The following is a 25,174-nucleotide window of genomic DNA, read 5'->3' as shown; positions in this document are numbered from 1 at the left end:
TTCCTATGACAAAGTGATAAACAGGTTTGTTTGTTTTTTAAAGGAAGGTAAGGCCAAACAACAAAGATGGGAATCATTTTCAATTCTTTAAATTCTTTAGATGATATTTTATTTCCATGAACATATTTTCCTGTTATTGTAAATTTATACTAAGTAAATAATGATGGCATTAACTGGCATTCTTGATGTGCTTTTGATCATCTTTCTCAAAAAGTGACTGCCAAGAGAACTTCCTAACAAACATCACTTAACTTCTAGGTGGCTGTGAGTGTTAAAAGCAATTAGGCAATCATTATTCAAGAAGCACAATGAAAATTACCTACTTTCTCTGTTAAAGAATTTGAAATATATGCACATACATACACATATGCAACAGAGTCCTTGAGATGTATTCCCTTACAGTACCTCGTTTTAGAAACTGTTCGGGTCTTTATCCTCAGAGTTCGTGGCTCTAGCCTTATTAAAAGCCCTCCTCAGGCCAGGGATTCACTTCAGAATTCTGGCCCCACTACTTACTAGCTGTGTGACCTTGGGTAAGTTACTTAACCACTCTTGGTCTCAGTTTCCACATCAGTAAAAAGTAGATAATAGCACCTACTTCCCAGGGTTGTTGTGAGAATTAAATGAGACAATGCATGCAAAGTGCTTAGCACAAAGCCTGGCAAATAAATCAGGCTCAAAAATTGGTAACGGCATTATTACTGCAGACAAAAATAGACTTTTTGGTAAACAAATCTCTTCTACAGTGTGGATTTGTACCTACAAGTAAAACACCTCTATAAACTGCTCTTAGTATTAGGCTCCTGTACATTTTCTGACCCTTTCCATCACTACACAATTAAACCATTGCCAGATTTGGGACAATCCTAGTTTTAAACAATCCTGCATGTTTTTAAACCCAGCCTGCATGGATCACATACTCCTCTGTTAATGGTACATCAAGCTCGAACTTTTCCAATGCATTCTTTTCCTTTTAATCTCATGAAACAGGTAGCTTCTTTCTTCTCATTTCAATTCGGTGTCAAAATGACATTTACTGGTCTCTGATCTGATCCACATGCTAGACTGGCCAGTCCATACCTAAGTATCCAGGCAAAGCTGCTGAGTTCTTTGCAACCGTTGGCATGCATCCCAATTCCCAACGAGAATATACAGCTCTCCCTCACCGCCTGAATAGGGAGCTATGTTAAGGCACACATGAGAGGGGCAAAGTATAAATTATCACACTCCCCCTTACCTCCCTTGCTTTTAAGAACATACTACATATTTTCATAAACTAAATGTATTACTGAATGAAGTAGGGGGGAAGGCGGTGGACAGAGCTCACATTTCCCTTCCTATATCATTCATAAGACTTAGAAAGCTTATGGGAGTTCCTCTCTGCCCACCCCAAACATACTCATGAACTCCATTGAACCAATCTCTGTCCTTTAAAAAAATTATGCAAAAACTTGGAATAGCCTTGTCTGGCTGGAATGAGAGTAATCACATAATATCTTGGGCTTTCGAAATTGACTTCAAGTCATTTCAGCATTTATTGAGCATCTACTCTACAAAGCTATTCTGTGCTTTAAACTGAGGGGAATATAAAGCTATGTATGATATGATCTCTACCTTCAAGAAAAATGACAAACAGATTTTTGTCCTGAGCAGGAATGTACTGTTCCTGCCTCCATTAGCTGACATCTGTTTGAGCCCTAAAATCTCCCATATCAGGGGACACATGGAAAGGTAGGAGACGTGCCTTGATGATTCCATCATATTGCAGTATAAGCAAGGATTGCCAATGTGGAAATTTATCTTTAGAGGCAACATACAGTAGTAAGAACAGGGGCTCTGGGATCAAGCAGAACTGGGTTCAAATCCCAGCTATACTACTTACTAGCTATGTAGCCTGAAGTAATCTCTCTGAATCTGTTTTTATTCTGTAAAACAGTAATGTTAATAATATGATTACCTGTTCCACAAGATTGTTGTGAGGCTTAAATGAAGTAATTCAGATAAAGCATAATAATAAGTGCTTACAACTATTAACTATTAATATTATTATCATTATTAAGGCTTGAGGCCTTTCTGGAGAAGAGGATGTACTGCTTAAAAGCTTACTTCAGCAAAAGGAGAAACTAATTTCTAAGACATCGTTATCAGTAGGAAGCCAGGAGAGTCTTACCCAGTCAGAGGCTGAAAGTAGCTGTACCTGAAAATTAAGGTTAGGGCCAGAAAGCCCAAAGAAGGCGGCACCGCTTTTTTAACCCCTTAAATAGAGGTGCCCCCAAGATTCTGTCCCAGTACAATTCACTCCAGCCATCACAACCCACACACACAATAACTCAATAAGGACTGCCACCAATTTGCCCCAGCATTACCCCTAAAACACTTAAAGTATGGACTATGCTATCAATATATTTTATCTTCTCCACATGCACTTCAAGCGTGGGGTATCATCACTTCCTCAACATTATCAAGACACACCCCTCCTCCTCCTCCTCCTTACACACACACACACACACACCCCTAAGGTTCTGTCACTGTGCTGAGTATTTCCTACCCAAATGCCTGAGCCTTGTTCCCTGATTCAAGGGGATTCCTGTGCAGTTTGCAAGATGGGATATGCTCAGCAAACAATAGCTCAGAGTAAGTTAGGGTACCCTTGAAGCCAGTGAGGAGTATAGAAGGAGACATCTGTAGGGCTCCAGAGGGGACAGAGACTGAGATACTCCCTGGCTCAAAGCTTCCCCACCCCACCCCCACCCCCCGCAACACTTCCCATCTCACTTAGAATAAAATCCAATGTCTTCACCATGGCTTGCAAGGCTCTGTATGATCTGGCTCCTTTCCAGCTCTCCAACTGCATCTCCTCCTACTCCCTACCCCCTGACTCTACTCCAGCCACAACGGCCTCCTGGCTTTCTCTCCAACAGGCCAGGCGGGCTGTACCTAGTAGCCACTGCAGTGCCATTCTTTCTGTCTAGAAATTTCTTTCCCCTGATTTTTACATGGCTGATTCCTTGTCTCCACTCAGGTCTTAATTCAAGTCCTCAGAGAGGCCTTCCTTGACCCCTTATTTAAAGGACCTGCCCCTTCCCCCACCCCTGTCACTTTCTATCACATCACTCTCTTTTATTGTCTTCATAGCTCACTACTTTCCAGGCAAAATGACATCTTCTCAAGTTTTCCTTCCTGCCTCTGGGTCTTTGCATATGCTATTTACTTTCCTGGGAATGCTCCTCCCCTTCTCTTCATGTGGTTCTTTCTCAACCTTCAGATCTCAGCTGAAATCTCACCTCCTCAGAAAGGACTTCCCCATCACTCCATACAAAGGAGCCCACACCCCCACTACCATTAGTCTCCATTAGCATCCTGTTCACTTCCTTCAGGACACTTAGGGCAAGCTTCAATATTATATATATAGGGTTTTTGTTCATTTTCTTTCTCCCCTCACTCCAGATCAAAAGCTCCATGAGGGCAGGGATTTTTATCTACTTTGTTCACCACTGGGATTGTCAAGAGAGGCCTCATTGAGAAGGTGAAATTTGAGCAAAGACATAAAGAAGAGGCTAGTATCTTTTTTTTTCTTTATTGAGGAAGATTAGCCCTGAGCTAACTACTGCCAATCCTCCTCTTTTTGCTGAGGAAGGCTGGCCCTGAGCTAACTAACATCCGTGCCCATCTTCCTCTACTTTATACGTGGGACGCCTACCACAGCATGGCTTTTGCCAAGCGCTGCCATGTCCGTACCCAGGATCCGGACCAGCGAAACCCGGACTGCCGAGAAGCGGAACATGCGCACTTAACTGCTGCACCACCTGGCCGGCCCCTAGTATCTTACTAATACTTTGAGGTCAAATACTTCTGCCTGGCTTTCAAAGCCTTTCACAACCTGGACCCACCTAACCTAGCCAAACCTTTCTCACTCATCCCCCAGGGCACACTCTGCACTCTAACCAGAACCGTCTCACAGGTTCCCACTTGGAAAGTCTTCCATACTTACTTATCACAATCTTTAAAATACCATGATATAGGTACAACCATTATATCCATTTTACAAATGAAGAAACTGAGGTTCAGAGAGGTTAAATAACTTGTCCAAAGTCACACAACCAGTAAGTGCTGGAGCAAGACTAGACCCCATATCTATTTGGACTCCAGAGCCTGTGTTCTTAATTACTACCTGATACCAACAACATAGTAGAATAGGCAGCATGGAAGAGATAAAAAAGGAGAAGAGAAGGAGAACATAGACCTTCTATTAACTCAGTTCTTTCTGACTCCAAAGCTTGTGCTCATAACCTCTGTGTAGGGCGCCATATGCCTAGGTTCGTCTGGGACAATTCTGACTTACTTCTGTGTTAGCCTAATTATTAATAGTGTACTTTTTCATTTGCAAATTATTGTAATTTTTAAAGGAACTGGGTATTTTATACTTACAGCACAATGTGCCTTCCCAGAACTCACAGTGCCATTTCTCTCACTTTCAGGAAATTAAGAAAAATGAAAAAAGAAAAGAAAAAGAAGAAATTATGAGTGTATCCTTTGGCATGACATTTTCATTATGGGAATTAGTTGTGTTTTCCATATGTTACATTAGCATTCCTTGAAAATCATATTTGACAATGAGGATATGGGAAGGAATGCATCTGTCCAATACATAGTATATGGGCAATAAACATTGGTTGAATAGTGTTAGAAGATGGTGAAAATAAGTCCAAATTTTGTCTCAGTTAAATGGTCTGGTTATCATTATAATCACTAATACTCATTGAGAGTGTTGTACGTGTCAGACACTTTACATGCATCAGTTCATTCGATCTTCACAAGAACTGCCATTATTCCTATTTTAAAGGTGAGGGAACTGAGATTCAGGGAGGTCACAAGACTTATCCAAGGCCCCATTGTTGCTAGGTGGCAAAGTCGAAGTTCAAGCATAGACCAGCCTAATTCCAAAGCCAATGAGTTTAACCTCAATGCTCTCCTACCCCTTCTCTACTGCACTGACTCATAACTGCATTCAACAGTCGAAATCATTACAGGATATCTAATATTTACCCTATATAGGGAACATGAAAGGGACTGAGTTCCCTAAAATCCCACCCAAGCACCCTTTTATTGATACATTAAGATTTCCATGAACAAAGAAGTCATATACCAACACTTCCCTCCCAAATAATAGAAATGCAACTAATAAAAAATAGCAAAGCCCACAATGAAATGTATATTCATTCCCCTCTCTGTTGGTATGACTGTATCCACCCCCAGGGCCACCAATGGGAGGGAGCCAAAGTAGAGCTGTCCAGCAAGGTTGCAGTTGGGGAGCAAGTGTTACAAGATGTGAAGCAAATCCCAACCATGCCCCATTCCTGTAAACAGTCACTGTATTCAATTCCATCCACATCCTCTGAATACCTGCCATGTGCTCACAACACTGGGCCAACACTGAAGATACAGAGATGAAAAAAAGATAGTCCCCATGCTCCAGGGACCCGTCCCTGTGATTGGGGGGCCAGGGCGGGGAGGAGGGGAGGGCAAAGGGGAGAGGTGAGAGGAGGAATGGTGCAAAAAAGACCAGCACAAAAACTTTGTCCCCTCTCTGACCTCCCATAGCACTTGTATTGAACCTCTCATGGGCCCTTTCACTTATTTTCTATATGGTGTTCTGTAGAGAGGCAATGTAGTGTAGTAGCAAGCACTGAAGTTGACAACCAGACTGCTGTAAATACCAGCTCCTCCATTTAAGCAGCTGGGTAACCGTGAGTAAGTCATTTAACCTCCCCTGACCTCAGTTTCCTCACTTTGAAAGTGGGATTTACAATATCTCACAGAATTGTTGGAAGGGGTCAGTTGGAAAGATATGGTAAAATGCCTAGCACAGGACTTGGCACATGGTAGGTATTTAATAAAGAGTATCACTTATTCTTATGAACATGCCTTACCTCCTTCACTAGAGGGTAAGCTCCTTGCAGACATTGTCCAAATGTATTTTATCTCTGTGTCCCAAGAATATTGAGCACATGGCCTTGCACATAAGAGACTCTCAAAAATAGCTGTATGGAGAATCAAGAAATGAATAAATTAGTATAGTTCAAGTACAGTAATCTCTGATCAAAAACGTTACAAAGTGTATTAGGGATTCAAAGAAAGTGATATATTTGTTGAGGGCAGGAGAGAAAAAGAAGGGCGAGGAAAAGCTTTGAGGAAGAGATAGACATTGTTAAAAAGAAATGACATGGAAAAACATTCTTGCCTAAGGAGGTCTGGACCCACATCCATCTGGCTTCAATGCCTCACTATTTCCAAGCTTATACCAGACATAACTGACATTATGGTCCCTCCCACAGCATAAGTGGAAAGTTGTGGTGTAATAAAAAGCCAAGAAACGCAAGTCAAAGTCACCCAAAGACTCGTTGTGTCGTCTTAGGCCTGGCACCTCATCTCTCTAAGCCTCAGGTTCCTCACCTATAAAATGGAGTCTTAAAGAAAAGATATCTATCTCATAGAGTTGTTGAGAGGCATGTGCCCAACAAATAGCAGCTGCAATTTCTTCCCAGTGCTGTGAATAAATCTGCTCACGTACTCTTCAAATTTGGCAAAATAAGCCCAAACATATAGGTGTACTGAGGTGGCCAGGCATCCCAGATGCCTGCAATATTAGATTTTGCATAAAGCTTTGTATGTGAATTTTTAGCCCCAGTTTTAATAAGTGCTAGCTATAAGATCTGGGGCATCCCAACTCTTTTTGGCATGATTGAAACTTCATACAGCATATGACAGTTTTGGTAAAATGGGATTGCTAGATAATTGTATAAGACTTTAGGATCATTAAGAAACTTTGGGAAACATTTCCTCCAAAGGAAAATAAAATGAACTAAAAGCTGGCTAAAATGCTGATTCGGTGTGCTGGTAGCAGCAGTCCTGAAAAAGAAAGTGAGAGTGGTGCCATCATAAAGCAAACAAGGAGCCAGGCCTAGAAGGTGATGACACAGGGGCACCAACGGGGAGTTTTGCCCATACATTCTTATATCCAACATTTTTGGCTTAAAGGTAAAGAAAGCTATAGACTGTATCAGACAAAAAGGAGGGAACTTCCAGAACCATGATGATATATTAAATTCCATCCCAGGCTCAATAAACTATGACTTATAAGGCTTGTAAAATCTTTACAGGGCTCCTGACAGCTCCACATGTGCTGATGGCTAGAAGAATGGAACCTTTTGCAAAACATCTGCTAAATCATGCATCTTGGCTAGAATTTCTGTCTGCCCATGATGACAAAATACAGAGAGAGTGGAGTGCATTGAGGTTTGGGGGAGTGGATGTGGGTGTTTTTGCACAATATAGGGGCTGCTTATTTAAAGTGGCATTTCGTCATAGCTTCCATCTGTAAGATGCATTTCTGACCATATTGGATAAAAGCTGCTCTCTCCTAATTTTAACCACGCCTGAGCAACACGACTTTGTTCACCACATATTGAATTACATTGAGGGTCTACTAGAAGACACAAAGCTTCTGGTAACTTCTGACAAACATGAGTTTGAATAGATTACACTCAGCAGGCTAAAAGAGATTCCTAATAATTTTAACTGGAGTTCATGTACAGATGGGAACAAAATGGACTTTCATGGGTAGGCAAGTGGTTTTCCATTGTCCAGGAAAGTTGCAAATCAGAGTGATTGGAACTCTTTCGTATCATGCTGAGTTTTGCTTCAGAACACAAGTGCTTGTGGAGTGAGAACATGGAGAAACAGGCTGATAAAATGGGCTTTCCTCTTTCACCTTTTCAGTGCTATGCTTTGGATTTTTGAGGTTTTAAATAGTGTATTGTTCAGATGATTGGAACTTGAGCAAGAAAACAAAAGGAATTGGAATGGTTCTCTTCTTCTATATTCTTCTCTCAGCTTTTGCTAACCAGTTCTCTTGCTGGCCTCAAAGGACTATACAGTATGGCAGAAGAGACACACAGTTGGGACACCTGGAATTGAAGTCAAGACCCTTTGCCACTCCAATCTCTATCCAAACCCTTGAGGTTGAGACCAACCGGGTAACAATGGTGCCACCTTCCCAATGGCCACTGAATTTGATGTGTTGCTTACTTTCTGAAAATACAAAGGTACAGGACAAGATGGTTTTTACCATGCCTGATTACAACCACACAAGACAACTTTCACTGACCCATATCTCAGGGGGGTACATCTAAGTAGAAAACAACAAAATCCTAACATTCACTGGCCATTTATTAAGGATCTTCCATGTGCCAGATGCCATGCTCAGTATGAGCATGGAGGTATAGCAAGAAAGAAGATAGGTGGGGTGTCTGTCCTCAAGGAGTTCAGTAGAATGGATGGGTAAGCAACCAGATAAGTGCAAAGCAGAGGGATGAGTGCCAAGGTGGAGAAAATGTGGTCTGTGCTCATAGGGCACTCAGGGCCTAGTCGCAGAGACACAATAGCAAATAAAAAATTACAACAGAGTGATAGTCTCCGGGAGAAGGGAGGACCAGGACTGTGGAAGAACAGAAAAGAGAAAGACTCATTCCTCTGCCTGAGGAAGATGGGAAGGGGCTTCACACAGGAAGTGCCATTAAACCAGGTCCTGACGGATGGAATGGCCGAGGAATTAGGTGGTCTAGGACTCACGTGCACTAGCAGTCACAATTTTCTACCCTCAACTGTCTACAGCCTTTGAGCAAAGACTGATGTAATTCTCACACAGTGAGCAGTAAAGAGTTAAACCTCACTTCTGCCAGTCTTTTTAAGGTTCTTGAAATCCCAGGGGAGGAAGAACTCTAATCCTGCCTCATGGCGGCAGTAGGAATGCTTTAAAGGGAGGAAACTAGGAAACTTCAAAGACAGGGTGTGTTTCTGGGTGAGTGAAAAGAGCCCTGGGTTTGAGTCCTGGCTCCACCACTAACCAACTAACTTACTAACTAAATGATTCTTTGATCTTCAAGGAAACTTTTAATTTTCTTTCAGACTCAGTTTCTCTATCTGTGAAATGGTAATCATGTCTGCCTTTCGGTATGGTTATGAGGATCAAGTGCAGTGATAAAGGGAAGAGGTTTTGTAAACTATAAAGCCTGATACAAAGGTCAGCTATTATTTCGTGGAAGGGGAGTGATAGCAGGAGGTCAGGGGAGCAATTGGGGTTTATTCCTGGTGTCCTTTGCCAGGAAGCCAGTCCTTTCCCGATGAAACAAGCAGGCTTCCTGAGGGAGATGCACAGCCCTTTCCATCGTTCATGCAGAGGAAACAGGAAAACAGTAACCAGTTTAGCCAGGCAACCTGGATGGGTGCCTTCATGGTCTGAGGGGTGCAGTGAGGCCTGCTGCTGCGATCTGGAGGAGAACAGAAAATACAAGGAAAATCGTACAGCATGCTGATGACTGAGAGCATGGTAAGAGCAGCTCAGAAGAAAAGGTGTGCTGGTATGGGAGAGCTGCGACAGACGGCAGCTCAACAGGTAATAAAGAGCACTGTCAAGTGAGTGAGGGGAGAACAAAGTCCTTCCAGAGGTGGAGGCAGCAGAGCAGAGTGGTTAAGAGTACAGGCTTTGGAGAAGGACACCCTGGACCCCAAATCCCATCATACAATCTTAGATAAAATGATAAATTGTATTACTAGTTTACAGTGATTCATTTCCTCCCTGAACATGGCTTCCCTAAAGGCAGAGTATACTTTCCTTGCCCATTGACCTTGGACTTGGCCATGTAACCCGCTTGGCGAATGAAACGTGAGTGGATGTGACATATGCTACATATGAGAACAAGCAAGTTTTAAATGGGCTTCTGCAATTTGGCCCTGCCCCCCTTGCTCCTGCCCTGTGAGAACAGCATGCCCCAGGACCTGCCCTGTGGCCGAGTTGGTGCGCTCCACTTCAGCGGCCCAGGGTTTTACAGGTTTGCATCCTGGGTGCAGACATGGCACTGCTCATCAGGCCACGTTGAGGTGGCGTCCCACATGCCACAACTAGAGCAACCCACAACTAAAATATACAACTATGTACTGGGGGGGATTTGGGGAGAAAAAAACAGGAAAAAAAAATGAAGATTGGCAACAGTTGTTAGCTCAGGTGCCAATCTTTAAAAAAAGAAAAAAAAAAAAAAAAGAACAGCATGCCCCACATAATGACTACTCTTTCAGCCTGGATTCCAGAATGAGAAGAACTGTGGAGCCAAGAACAGCCAAGCTGGATAGAGCCCAGCAGTGCTACAGCTGACTTGCAGCCTGCACATAATGTGAACAAGAAATAAAAAGGTATTTAAGTCAAGGGTCCACAGACTACAGCACATAGGCCAAATATGGCCTACTTCTTGTTTTTGTACAGCCCATAAGCTAAGAATGTTTTTTGCTTTTTTTTTTTTTGAGGAAGATTAGCCTTGAGCTAACAATCTTCCTCCTCTTCTTCTTCTTCTTCTTCTTCTTTTTTTTTTTTTTTTGCTGAGGAAGATTGGCCCTGAGCTAACATCCATGCCCATCTTCCTCTATTTTATATGTGGGAGACCTGCCACAGCATGGCTTTGATAAGCAGTGTGATAAGTCTGCACCCAGGATCCGAACCAGTGAACCTCGAGCTGCAGAAGCGGTGCACATGAATTCAACCACTATGCCACCAGGCTGGCCCTTAGTTAAGTGGTTTTCTACGTTTTTAAATGGTTGCAAAGACATTAAAAGAATAATGCTTCTGACATGTGAAAGTTATACGAAATTCAAATTTCCATGTCCGTCGACAAAGTTTTATTGGAACACAGCCATGTTTATCTGTTTACACAGCATATATGGCTACTTTTGTGCTACAACGGCAAAACTAAGTAGTTATGACAGAGACTACATGGCCCACCAAACTTTAAATATTTACTATCTTGCCCTTTACAGAAAATTTTGCCAAACTCTGGTTTAAATCCCAAGATACTGGGGTTATTCGTTTGTAACCTCAGCAGAAGATGACTAATATAGCAAAGTACTTAAGTTCACCAAGCCTCAGTTTCCTCGTCTGCTAAATGAAAAGGAAAATAGGACCATGTTCACTGGGGTTTTAGAGGATTAAATCATACACTGCATCTAAAGCATTTAGAATGCAACCTGGCACATAACAAGCATTCACTTATTATTAAAGGGCCATAATATTCCTGCAGCAAGCACAAGAAGGAAAAAAAAACAAAGGAAGGGAAAACTGAAGATAAGGACAAGACAAAATGCAGCAGGACTGAGTCACTGATCTAAATACCTGTGGCTAGATAACGCCTGGATAAAACGGTAGACACATAAAACTAGCTCAGGTACAATATGGTTATGATCAACTATAAATTGACATTAACTGCTTGGTAAATTTGTTTCAAAGTCATCTACAAGATGTAGCTTGTTGAGAGAATATCTTTGAGGCACAAGTCATAGCTTAAGAGCCCCCAAAGGGGCATTGTTAATATCAAAAATAGCCTCAGTGACCATCCTTCTGGTGTTTGGGTTGGTATGCCGACAGTAATTCACTTGGGCTCCTTCTACTTGGTAGCCAAAAATTGTTGAGGGGCCAGGTGAATAATATCCTGAAAAAGGATGGTCATGCTGAGCCACATTCCACATTAACTGAGGGTTGGTTGAGCACCTAAATCCAAATGGTTAGCAAATTGCATAGAAATTGTTTCAATACAGTTTTCTTCCTTGACTCTCATATCCATACATATCATACAGAGTCATCAATATAAATCATTGGGCTTCGTGCTTATGCTGTTGCTGTCTTCATTCCCTGGACTCCCAGAAGACGAAAGAAGCAAAAGGTAAGATTAAAAGGGCAATTAGATGGGGCTGGCCCCGTGGCCGAGCGGTTAAGTTCGCGCGCTCCGCTGCAGGCGGCCCAGTGTTTCGTTGGTTCGAATCCTGGGCGCGGACATGGCACTGCTCATCAGACCATGCTGAGGCAGCGTCCCACATGCCACAACTAGAAGAACCCACAACGAAGAACACACAACTATGTACCGGGGGGGCTTTGGGGAGAAAAAGGAAAAAATAAAATCTTTAAAAAAAAAAAAGGCAATTAGAAAAAGGGCTTCGGAAGGTGTTTCAGAGCCCCTTTGGATGCTCAGAAGAGGAAACAAATGAAAATCCTTCAGAAAAGAACAAAAACGCTGGTCCCTTCTGCTTTACTCCGTGTGGAGCCCTGGGAGACCTTCCTAAAATTAAATTAATTCCATTTCTATCCAAAAGTAGATTCAGTGGCAAGCCAATGTGTCTGAGCCACCTGATTCAACCCACATTTTCCCTGGAGTAATCTATACAAGGCAGAATATTGAAAAGTATTCCCAAAGTAGTTACAGTTTGAATTAATTACTTACTTTATTTAACTTCTACGGTTCTAAAACTGAATCATCTCATAGGTGATCTTTCAAAGGCTAGATGGTGTGGAAATATTTTAGTCATTGGCCATTCTCCCTTTCCAGATGTGAAATCCATTAGTTGCTAAGGCTGCCTCTGTGTTGCTGTAAAATGGGAACCAGAATGCTTTTCTCAGAAATATTAGATACTCCAAAAGTTTCTTTGGAAGCTCACCATTCAGAGCATCTGTAACATAAGGCTGGAAACTCAAAGGTACCTCTCCCTTGATACTTGCTATGAGGAATTTATCAGGCTCGTCTGAATCTGCTAAACCATCTTGAAGGCTTGCTGCAGCGTTTTCAAAAACACATGCACCATTTTGTCATGGAGATCACTTTTTAAAATTTTTTTAAGAGTCCAAACAAGCCGAAAAGCTTCCAAGTAATTTGGGACTAAAGAGAAACACATTTCAGAAAGGTCCCAGAGCAACTCCTCTGCTGACACCCCAGGACTGACTCCCCGAGGCTGCGCAGGCAGCACGACCGCTTATGCTGGTCACAGGCCTCCGCCTCTCCTCAGAAGTTCCATCATCCTTTCTAACCCAGGTTTCCTGATCCTCAATTTCCTTTTCTGTCAGCAACAGGTTTCATCAAACCCGGAAGACTTTCCCATTTCTTTCCTACTTTTTTCTATGAATAAATCACACAAAAATCTGCCTCGATTCCTCACTTTTCCTGTCACTTAATCTGAGCTCATCTGTTCTTGTCCATCAGCATTTTCCCTTAATTTCCTTACAGTGTTCAGGCGAGGCAAAGAGTTCACATTCTCATCAGCCGTGTGTCCAAGCCCTCAATGGCTCCCTCAGAGGCATTTTCACGGAAGTTCTCTCTCTCACTGCACCCACCAGAGAGCCAGAGTTCACGTTTGTCTCCTGTATTGTCATCATCTATGTATTTATCTGTGTCCCACTGGACTAGGAGCCCTTTAAGAACAGACACCACATCTTATTCCTCTCTGTATCCCTGGGACATCAGATTACCTCGCACATGGCAGATGATAAATATATTTATTAGTGGAACGAAAGAATGAGTGAATGAACCAATCAATCAGTCAATGAATTCATTTATTCAAAAAGTAGAATGAAATTTCAGCTGTCCAAAACCCATGAGAGAAGTGGCTGAGTGTTCTTTGCAAAGATTTGTAAGCTCTTCCAGGGCTTCTCAGGGTCTTTTTGTTAAATTCCTGGTTCTCTGTGATGATCTTGGCAAGGGGGGTTGTCAAGCAGTGAGCAAGGGGGGTGATGGATATGTAATCTATTATTCTGTTTACTAAGCAACTGCAAGTCTATTACACACACTACAGTGCTCGGTGGCTGGAAGAACATAAGAAATACGTTCCTGCCCCCATTAGCATTGTGAAAACATGTCTTGCTGCCCTATTTGTGTAACCTATTATTCTATTTACTGAACAACTGCAATTATGTTACACACACTACAGTGCTCTGTGGCTGGAGGAGTATAAGAAACGTGTTCTTGCCCCCATTAAGATTATGAAAATATGTCTTCCTGCCCTCCTTCTGCGAGCCTTACAAAAGACTCACATTCATTTACTCAATCATCTCTTTGTCATCAAGAAACCTAATTACATCACCTTCGTGGCCTCTCTCTCATCCTCTTGTCTTCCCCTGCCCTGTATCAGAACAGGAAGTGATGATCATCATGGTGGTAGTGATGGTGGTAGATGGGTGACATGGAAGTGAGGACTTCTGAGTACTCTAAATTGATTTCTTTATGGAAATTTAATGATGCTCAAGCTTCTACCCAGCTCTGACAATATTTACATAGATTAAAGTGGCCCTTAGCTTTTTATGGAAAATTTCTCTCTTATGGATAATCTCAATCCTAACCTACTGCATTAAATTAAGATTCTACTTAATATAGCCAATTCTAATGTGGATGATTCAAACAGTGGATTATCTACAGAAAGTTTGAAACTCTAAGCCGGCTTTTTGCCTTCTCCCCCAACCTTCCACCCACCTCCGCCTCAACACACACACACACACACCCCTTATCTGTTTTCTCTTAATTGGTATGACCTCAAGTAACACAAATCAATTTTATCATTAACCTAAGAAAAAATAACTGGATGTCAAATCTCTTGCCCAAAACTTGTATAATCCAATCAAACATTTGGCTCTGGACTGTTTCACTTGTATATGAGGTGATGAAAACAAAATGAGTGTGTCAGGCACTTTGGGAGTTGTTTTAAATTTCTGAATGCAGTAAGGTACTGCTCTGTAAATTACTATTGCAGTAGACTAAATAGAGCCCTGGTAGCCTTAATGAAGAAATGTTTCTCTGCGAATGTCAGTTTACCCAGAGGAATAACTTCCCAGGTTGACAACAATTAGCATGCAAGCGCTTCCACAGGTAGGGAATACTTTATACCATGTTAGCTCCATTGTTTAATTGGCTGGATGTTATTGTGAAGCTGTTGAAAAGAAATAATTTGCCATTATTGTTAACTATCAGTCTCAATGATTTATATTAATAACTTGGGCCTGACTACATATTCAAATTGAACAGTGAGAACAAAGTATTGGTGCAGCCGATAAGGTTCAACATTCAAGAAAGAACATTTATTAAAAGGATGAGATAGCTTGAAGTGGTTAATCAGAGCGGATAATAATATGAACTCCTTTCAGATTCAAATTAATGGTTTAAACACACCCCCTGGTCAATTAGGAAATTATTTACATGTAGTAATCTTAAAATGAATCATCTCTCTCTGCGGGAATCCTACCTATCTGTCAAAGCTCAGCTCAAATGCTGACTTTATGAAGCTTCCTGAATCTCCCAACAGGATCATCCATGAAGCCAGAACAGAGCAGACAGATGCCCAGCTACGGAAGAGTTTGGTTTGTTCTGAGAACTGAAAGGGGGTCACTATTGCTGGAAAATGGGGAGCAAGGGTGAGAGTGGGAGCAAATGGGACTCACATAGGAATGGAGGCATTCTTTGTTCTAGTAGTACTAGAAAGCAATTGAAAAAAATTACACTAAGGGTATAGATGGGGTAGAATGAGGTGAGCAATATGATATTCACTTTCTCAAAAGATTATTCCTGCTGGTGTTTAGAGTACAGATAAGAGGGAGATAAGAATGGAAACAAGACCACTTAGTTAGCTTATCGAGGTATCCAGGTGAGAGATGATGGTAGCTTAGACTAGTGTTGTGGCAGTGGAAGTGGTGAAATGTAAACAGATTTACTAATTTTGGAGATAAAAATGTCAGAACTTGCTGATGAACAGGGTAAAGATTGAAAAAGAGGTATGAAACATTTCTTCCAGGGTATGGGCCTTAGTAGCTAGTTGAGTGGTCATGACACTGAGTTGGGGGACTCTGGACACTTCAAAATTCAGATGCTTGTCACTTAAAAGATGTCTTTAGACTAAGGGGCTATCAAATCTCGTCTCTGTGTTGAAGCATCTAGGATTAATTTCAGTCCAATTATTAGCTCACCTTTCTTAGTCAATGTTTAACCAGTGAATTCATCAAGAAACACTGATGGAAGTTCTGCTGTGTGGCTAGTAATGCCCACGATCAATGTGGGGGCAAAATATAACCTTGAAAAAGTAAGCCAGAGTTTTTCTAATGGCCGCTTTACTAACTAGCATTTCTATTGACCGTACACAGCTTGAAAGAACAAGTCACTCTCTGGTTAGAAGCGATATTCTGGATCAAGTAACAGTTCTTGATGAGAAAAAAAAATCTTTTAAAAAATATGTATAAATTAAACAAATGTTTCAGTAAATGCAAAACTAAGCTGGATGTGGGGTTGAATGTCAGGAATAGGGGAAAAGGTGTGATAACATGCATATAAAATAGACAAGGTATGTTATGTTTAAAGCACTAAACTAAGAGTCAATTACAGTCCTGTTTCTGCCACAAATTCACTTTTTGATCTTAGGCAAAAGTCCCTTTGTTTTCTGGGCTGTAGTTTCCCCATTTACAAAATGAGGAGGTTGGATTAAATAATCGCTAAGATTTTGTTTGACTCCAATACTCTGTGAGTCTAGATCATAAAAAGTCTAATTGGGTGTCTCAAGGCTAGGGATAGAGTTAGTTTACTATAACAAGCTTTTCCTAAGACAATGAGGAGACGAAATGCACTCAACATAAATTGATTTCTTAAAATTATATATTGTTAAGGAACAAAAGAGTTCGAAACATGGAAATCAAAAGTTGTAGAATCAAGGGCTGGCCTGGCTGCCTAGTGGTTAACGTTGTGCGCTCTGCTTCGGCAGCCCGGGATTCACCGGTTCAGATCCAGGGTGCAAACCTACACACGGCTCATCAAGCCATGCTGTGGCAGCATCCCATATACAAAAAAATAGAGGAAAATTGGCACAGATGTTAGCTCAGGGATAATCTTCCTCAAGAAAAAGAGGAAGATTGGCAACAGATATTAGCTCAGGGTGAATCTTACTCACCAAAAAAAAAAAAAAAAGTTGTAGAATCAACATGAAGTCTAGAAAAAAGAAACTTAGAATAAGAATTTTTCAGTGTTTTTACAAATAATCAGGGGAGAATGATCTGTTCTAGGCAGTAATTTTAGTTGTTTAGACAGAAATGTACCAAGAGTGAAGAACATGGAGTCTTCAGGACCTCACAGCTTGACAAAAACATCCTAGAAACCCAATTTTGCCTTCTCTTTGCTGTGATTCCCTGCTCAAGAAGCTTCTGAGAGGTGGACTACATTACCAAGTAGGGTACCTATCAGACAACTGGTCCCATTTATCAGCCTGGGGGCCACTCTTATTGTAAACTAGTCAACCACCTTTCTCATTTGTATTTAGTCTCTTGCAAGTTTTTCTTTTAAGAATGAACTTATTCGCTGGAACCAAAGCACCCCTTGGTGAAAAGGATGAAATGTGTTTCTGCGCCCACATGGATGAAAACCAGCCCCTGGAGCCAAAGTGGTCTCAAAGCATAGGAACCAGAAAGCCCCCAAAGGAAGTAAATATACCACGTGTCAGAGTTGTGTTATATTTTGGTTGAGATGCAGTATCTCATGGTGGTGATTGCTATTGTGACTAGATACTGACACACTTTGGCTTCTCCAGTTTCTCAGGTGTGCATAAATAGCAAACCAAGATCTAGCAAAGGCTGGCCTCAGCCCATTTTTCTCCTCCCCACTCCAGTCTACACTTTTATATGGCACTGAGTTTCCATAACCCTTCAAACTGTGAGAAAAGCACACTACATAATAGTAAAAATTAACAGACAATTTTATCCTCAAAATGGAAAAAGCACTTGGCAGACATCGTTAATTCATCTTCATCACATTCCTAGGAGGAAAATGTCATCCTCATTTTCTAGATGTGTCTTATAGGAGTAGGAAAATCTTGGTGCATTAAATTGATATCAAATATATCCTTTCTTACTTAAATTTCATACTTCTTATTAGAAAGTAGCTAAATTATCAGAAGTGTTTTCATGTTTACAAGTAGTTTACATGTTATGAAGTGATTTTCCCCATTTGTCAAATATGCAGAATGACTATTAAACAATGCAAATAGAAAGAACAGTTTGGTGTGTAGCCTCTGTGATTTAAAATTCTACAATATTTGGAGAGTAACATTGGTAATTATACTACACTATCAGTAAACTGACTGTGAAAATATTATTAGAGAAAGAATTCTAGAATATAGCTTCAGCATGTCTTTATGTGAGCAGCTTTAAAATTATGTCTTAATACAATGTTTTATCATCAGTAGTCCAAGTATTTGGTTCAATTACAGCAAACAGTGACAAAATGAAGACCAATTAAATAACGTGGGGGAGGGACTATCTGGAAACATCTTGTTTAAATTGTGCAGTAAACATGTGGTTTCTAATTCTCTTGGTTACTGTGTTTCCTCTAAAAGGATGAGAAGCCCTAGTTCCCGAGTTCCCTGGTCCCGTACACAATTTTCGCTCCATTTCGGGAGTCAGCTGGAGCCTGGATTCTTTTACAGAAAGAAGAAAATAAAACAAAGAAATAAAAGTTTCTTTGGATTTGGTTTGCTTTTCCTTTTTAAAATTTGAATGCAGAAAAAGTACACAAAAGGAAAATAAACTATCTGATAATTTGATGTCTGAGCTCTGGGACCAAGAGTTTTAAATTGGGTAAGCCAGTCGGAAAGTACACGGGCTAATGAAAGGTGGCCAACCTCAGAAAAAGCCAAACCAGAAGTTGAGCCCTGGGGAGTAATTAAACCAGGAAAAGACCAAAAATACTTCTCCTAGAAAGAAATGGAAACACAAAAGTATAATCACTCTCCAAACAGACTGATCAACTATCTTGAATAGTGAATGCCCTGTATGATAATTCAGTTTTTCAATCGTTGCACTTTTCTTCAGTTCATTTTAAAGGAAAAGTTCAAAGTCTACATTCTGATGCTGTCAGACATACTTTTCACACCTTGAAGGAAGGGAATTCAAAATTGGTTTTGAAGTGTCTTGCACACTAAGACCTTTTTTTTTTAACCACTTTAGTCTGTTCCTTTTAACAATTAACTACTTATTCAGGAGTGTGTGGCGAAGGGAGAACAGTACCCCCCACAGAAAATAAAATTGTGCTTCCACTTTTGAGGCTTTTAAGCTACATTGGACTCTACTTCAATAAGCATGTCAAAAGACCTATTTGAAAGAATAGATTTTCTGTGCCCTAGGCCAAATCCATAAAAAAAATGCAATTGATCCATCTTCAGGAACTGTTCTAAACCCCCTGAAAGAGAAGGCTGCAGCTACTTCAGCAATTAAATAAACTCTAGATTGGAAATATATAATATATAAATATATGAAAAGTTATCAAAGTATATAGTTTTTAACTAATTCCTAACCAACCCATGGCTATTCTATTTGCAGAACTTCTTAACGATTTCACACAAAGAATTGATTTCATCAAAATGTGTTTCCAGATAACGAAATAAAGGGAACAAGGCAGAATAGTCTCAGATTTAGGCACTAGCTTCAGAAGTTCAGTAGATTATGGCCAGGTATAGAACCGTGGAAGTTATTCAAGGAAACAGAATGGTTTTGTGTGTCTGGTAGGCATCTCTTCTGCCTCTGCCTTCATACTTCTGCATTTACACTAACTGAAGCAATAACGTCTGTGCCTTATGAAGCTTTCAAAACACATGACACGCTTGTCCAGAAATATACTAAAGGAAGAATAGATTTTTTTTTTTTAAAGATTTTATTTTTTCCTTTTTCTCCCCAAAGCCCCCCGGTACATAGTTGTGTATTCCTCGTTGTGGGTTCTTCTAGTTGTGGCATGTGGGACGCTGCCTCAGCGTGGTCTGATGAGCAGTGCCATGTCCGCGCCCAGGATTCGAACTAACGAAACACTGGGCCGCCTGCAGCGGAGCGCGCGAACTTAACCACTCGGCCACGGGGCCAGCCCCCGGGGAAGAATAGATTTTTAAATACCAAGACATACCTAGAGAAAGCCTAATTGAAAATACATACTTCATTCTGAAATGTTTTTCAAAAATTTCATTTTCTTTAAACCAAGAGTATCTTGAATTTACTTCTTAAAAGAGAGACTATCAAGTTAATCATTGTACAACTTTCAAATATTAGTCTTTAATTCCCTCAATATCTGCTCTTAGAGAAAAGATAAAATGTCATAATCCTTCTCTTTAGTCATCACAAAGTTACCTACTTAATTAAAAACCCACTGATGGTCAACTCATGAATGGATAAATAAATTGTGGTACATCCACAAGAGAGAATACTACCCAGCCATAAAAAGGAAGACAATATAGAAGAATGTCACTCAAAGCATTAGGCTGGGTGAAAGAAGCTACACTCAAATGGCTAGATATTTTAAGATTACATTTATATGCCATTTTAGAAAAGATAACACTATAAGGTAGAAAACAGATCAGTGGTTGCCAGGGGTTGGTGGAAAGGGAGTGGTTGACTAATAAGAATGTGAGGAATTATGGAAGGTGATGGAAGTGCTTTATATCTTGGTTTGGATGGTAATTAGAAATTTGCCAAAATTCACAGAACTATACTCTAAAAGGGGTGAATTTTACTGTCTATAAATTATACTTCAATAAACCTGACCTTAAAAAGAAGCTTACTTTTTACTCTCTCCCTCTAAAAACACTCACACTTGTGGTAATTTAGGTTTAAATATATAAGTTCTCAGTATAGCCACACAACAAATCACACATAATATCATTATATAAAGCCAAGCCACAGATTGGAATTATTCCAATAAAGGGGCTCTGAAGAGAAATTTCATTACAATAATCTGTATAATAATATTTTTTCACCACAAATGTTTTAAAGTCCCAGTGGAAATATTATAATACTAAAAGTTTCACTTACACTTTTCAGGTAAAAATGACCCAAGATTATCTCTAAATGAACTATAAAGAGGTAGCACTTCTTTTATAATATGATGTTTATATACATATATATATATATATATAAAATCCAAATCTAGATTAAGTTTTCCTACTTATAGTATACTGAGCCATCAAAAAGGTAACATTTAGAAACTTTTTACCATTTTATCATATTATACTTCTGGTAAACCAGTATTTTCTTCTACTTTTTATGAATATCCTGATCATTATATTGAGAACTTTAAAAAAAACTACACTAATCCAGAGAGTTAATATATATATAAAAGGGACAAACACTTATGGTACACCTACTATGTGTTAGGCACTATACTAGTTCTTTGTTATCACACTTAATTTAAAAAACAACTTTGTGAGGTACATGTGACTATCTTTATTTTATAGATAAAGAAAGAAAGGTTGAGGGGCTGGCCCCGTGGCCAAGTGGTTAAGTTCTCGAGCTCCGCTGCAGGCAGCCCAGTGTTTCGTTGGTTTGAATCCTGGGCGTGGACATGGCACTGCTCATCAAACCATGCTGAGTCGGCGTCCCACATGCCACAACTAGAAGAACCCACAACTAGGAATATACAACTATGTACTGGGGGGCTTTGGGGAGAAAAGAGGAAAAAAATGAAATCTTTAAAAAAAGAAAAAAAGGTTGAGAGAGATTGATTTGTCCCAAATCATCCAGTCACTTTATGGTACAATCTGGATTCCATCCCAGGTCTAGTGGCTCAAAAGCCGAAGGGCTGCCACTTTAAGGTGATTGAGCAACGATTAGGATTTTGGAGGCTCCACTGGGTGATAAGCAGGTCTAAGCCTATTAAAGGTTTACACTATAAAGTTGGAACACCAGTATTTGATTCAAAATATAGCCAAAGCACTTTTCATTAGCTCAAGACATCTTATTTAAGGATTTTTCTTGGGTTTGACTGCCCTAACTTCATCCATTTTTTTTTCTCTGTCTCAAATTGATTTCCTACATTTCACAGGGTCTTAGAAAAGATCTTTAATCTTCCAAGACTGCAGACATAGTCAGGCATTTGAATGTTATTTAATGATGTGTTTGTAAAGGAAAAAGCCAGGACACTGATTTAAAGACACCCTTATAATGCTCAGTGTTATACCTAGTGTTACACTCCAGGCAGAGAGGTAACAGAGATAAGTGGGGAGAAGATGGCATTGTCACAAAGTCCCAAGCGTGCATGTTCTTATAGAAAGTGGCCATATACAAAATACAAATTACAATATGAAAAAGACAATATGATCTCAAATTGTTTCCCTTCTTTTCCTCAGATGATTAAAGGACTAAAGAGAATATGACTGCCTTTTTCCTATACTGAGAACTCTTTACTTGTGCAGAGAAGAGTGGCTCAGCTAACTTTTTAAATTATCCTGTAGACTTAAATGATAAAAATCTTTCCATGGTAAAGGATTCTTATCTCATCTGTGTATTCCTAGAATCTTAAGATATTTTATTTCAGGATATTACTAAAATACCTAGCATTTTAAAATCAAGTCAAATTCTCAAACTTCGTAATTAAAGGAGTGACTACCTTTCCAAAATGAATTATATCTGTTATCTGACAAATGCCTGTTTGAAATGTGTCAGAAGGACATACCACAAGAGTCTATTAACACAAAGCCTAGCACATGCTGGCCCTTAATATTCTTCTTTTGGAATACGAAACCCAAAGTTTCTAAACAAATGTTTATGTAAGACTGGTCAGAACTAATGACTCTTCTCTAGACGAAATACTAAGGAAAAAGTGAATAAAAAATCCAGAATGAATTTCTTGGAAATAAGCATTGTGTGTGGTTATGTATACTCTTTAGTTTTTCACACGTGGATCTGTAGGAACAGCATTTCGCCTTCATAATTATGTTCAGCATGTAGGCCTATTTCAAAGCAACAGAATTTTCAGCTACGCAACCCCTTTGGCCTAGCAGTCTACGTGGCAGTTTGCAAATTGTTTAACAGCTAAAATTCTGAGATAAGAAAACAGTCAAGTTCACACTAGGTTTTGAAACTTCCTGACTTTTAAGTGTTTTGAATGCTCATTTAACACTGTTTTGAACCCATTTTTAGTTAGTTTGCCCTCACAGGTGTTTTGTTTTTTCAATTTGAAAAGAAAATTTTAAAAGCCAGTTAGCTGTGAAGTCCCTCCCACAGGCAGCTTTAATTACCTGACAAATGTTTCCCATACTTATCATACCCTTCTACGGCTTAGAGAGCAAGCTCCCCTTGAGAGAGGGATGACTACATTTCTGTGAGTGCGTTTGTGTGTGTACTGAAGTCAAGGGAAAACCACTTCCTTGGTGTAGACAACCAACCTAATGTACACAATAAGAAATCCATTTAGGTTGGTCAGATACTAAATTACTATTATTGGTGTTTTCAGCACTTTGTATTTTAAGGGACCTAACTCAAATGTTCATTTCCTTCAGGATATTTTCATATGCCAAAACTCTCTCTGGTAACCAGATGTCATATTCCATTCTTTTAAAATCTCATTAGGCGGCCTGTTCTCATCTCCACTGCTCTGTCTTCCTTGGATATTTAGGAGAGAGCCAGATGCTCAAAGAAGATCCAAGGGATGAGGTAATGAGATTTGTTTCTTACAAAACAGTACTGGACAGTTAGCTTACTAAAAAAGTGTGGTTTAAAAAACTATACATTGATCACACAAAGCATATTCAGAAGAAAAATAAACACGCGCAATATATACTAGAATAGATATCAAATGCTAAGATTGGGAATATGAAAGATGATTTTTTTCTCTCTTTCAACTTTTCTAATTTTCTTTAATGAGTACACATGTTCTTTAAATGGAAAATTCAATTCTAAAAAGATTGTTTCTTTACATCATAGAGAAAACAACTATGTATTTATGGCCAGGTTATGTTTTTGACAAACAATTGTTACAAGTGCCTCCTTGGACACCCTTTGGCTTTGCTGATAAGTAGTAGTGATTTATGGTTTCAAGTCTCTTCGAAGATTCAGAGCCTATTTATTCCATAACTATAATTCCTTGCTCACAGCAATTCTGGAGCCTATAATTTCATTCTATCAATAGAGATAAAAATAATCATTTCCATTATCAACAACACATTTTCACAGGAGGCCTCCAAGGTAGAGATTAGTAGTCTCCCCCTCCTTTGCATTTCCATGGAATTTATTGTCTGTAAAGCTTATTTGGCATTTAGCACCATTACTGACTTATATTTTATTATTTTTTCAAGTACACATGTTTCATATACCAATTAAGTAACAAACACCTTGAGAGAGCAGTGATGTTTCTTGTCCAAAGCTTCACGATATGGTGTCTTTGAAATGAGATTCAGTCAATGTTTATGATAATGTATCAGCCTCATGCACATACCTAGACCAATTGATGGGGGGGGGGCACCGAATGAGCATGACAAATTAGGACCAGTCATGATTCACTCTCTTGGAGCTGAGAAAGGGGCCACTTTTCCTAACCGTATGGGAAAGAAAACACTAAAACAAAACAGGGGATTCACCAACAAGGAGAAGGGGGCTGAGCTTGTCAGGAATGGCTATACCTGCAGCAGGAGCACCAGCTAATGATGATGATATGATGATGGTGTTGAAGAGTTCAACAGTGAGAGGATTAATGGATAAAACTCTGGGATCTAGACCATGGGGAGAAAATGGGCAAGTATAATCAGAAAGATGTTATTCAATATAATTTCTAGCACTATATGTGGACAACATACAATACATAAGCACATATTGATGTCTACAATATAGGAAATATAGAGAGTCAGTTATTTGCCCTGTATGGTTTAATTGTGCTATGCTATTAAAAAGTGCCTATGCCAGAAACTTCTTTGTTCTGGAAAATTATTTTATTTCTCAGGTGTGGAAGACGTAAGCAACAGATAGAATAAAGAAAAGACTCTTGCTGTAAGTTTGACAGTTATGATTTGATAAGCCTAATAATATACACTGATTCATAATTTAGATTCCATTGATGTGTTGCAGTACATTCTAGTCTATTTTTAAAAATGTGAATTGTTTGTTTTTTGTCTCGTGTATTTTTGTGTCTTCCTCAGGGCCTATACAGGCCCTTGCACATGATAAACACTGAATAAATATCTGATGAATGAATAAGTGAGTGAGTGAATAAATCAACAAATTGTGGAAAACAGAGAACATAATTCTCATACTGTCCTAGCATTAACATTGTGCTCCTGATGACACTTAATATTATTTTGCCATTATTTTGATCTATGAAAAATACACCAAGATTCGGGGAAGATGGGAGACTGTGCAATGTAGATGGGAGCCAATCTGAAGTTGAACCAGTTTGTTTCCTTCCTCTTCCAAAACAAGACATAGTAACTGAATAGCATATACTTCAGAAAACTATTTTTGAATGGAGAAAGTCTTTTTCCAACTAGCTTTTTGTAGTCCGAAAAGAGAAATCATTTCTTACTTATTGTG

The sequence above is a fragment of the Equus caballus genome, chromosome X (assembly GCF_041296265.1).
Source record: "Equus caballus isolate H_3958 breed thoroughbred chromosome X, TB-T2T, whole genome shotgun sequence".
NCBI classification, from domain to species: Eukaryota; Metazoa; Chordata; class Mammalia; order Perissodactyla; family Equidae; genus Equus; species Equus caballus.
Note: the sequence above shows the minus strand (reverse complement) of the source record.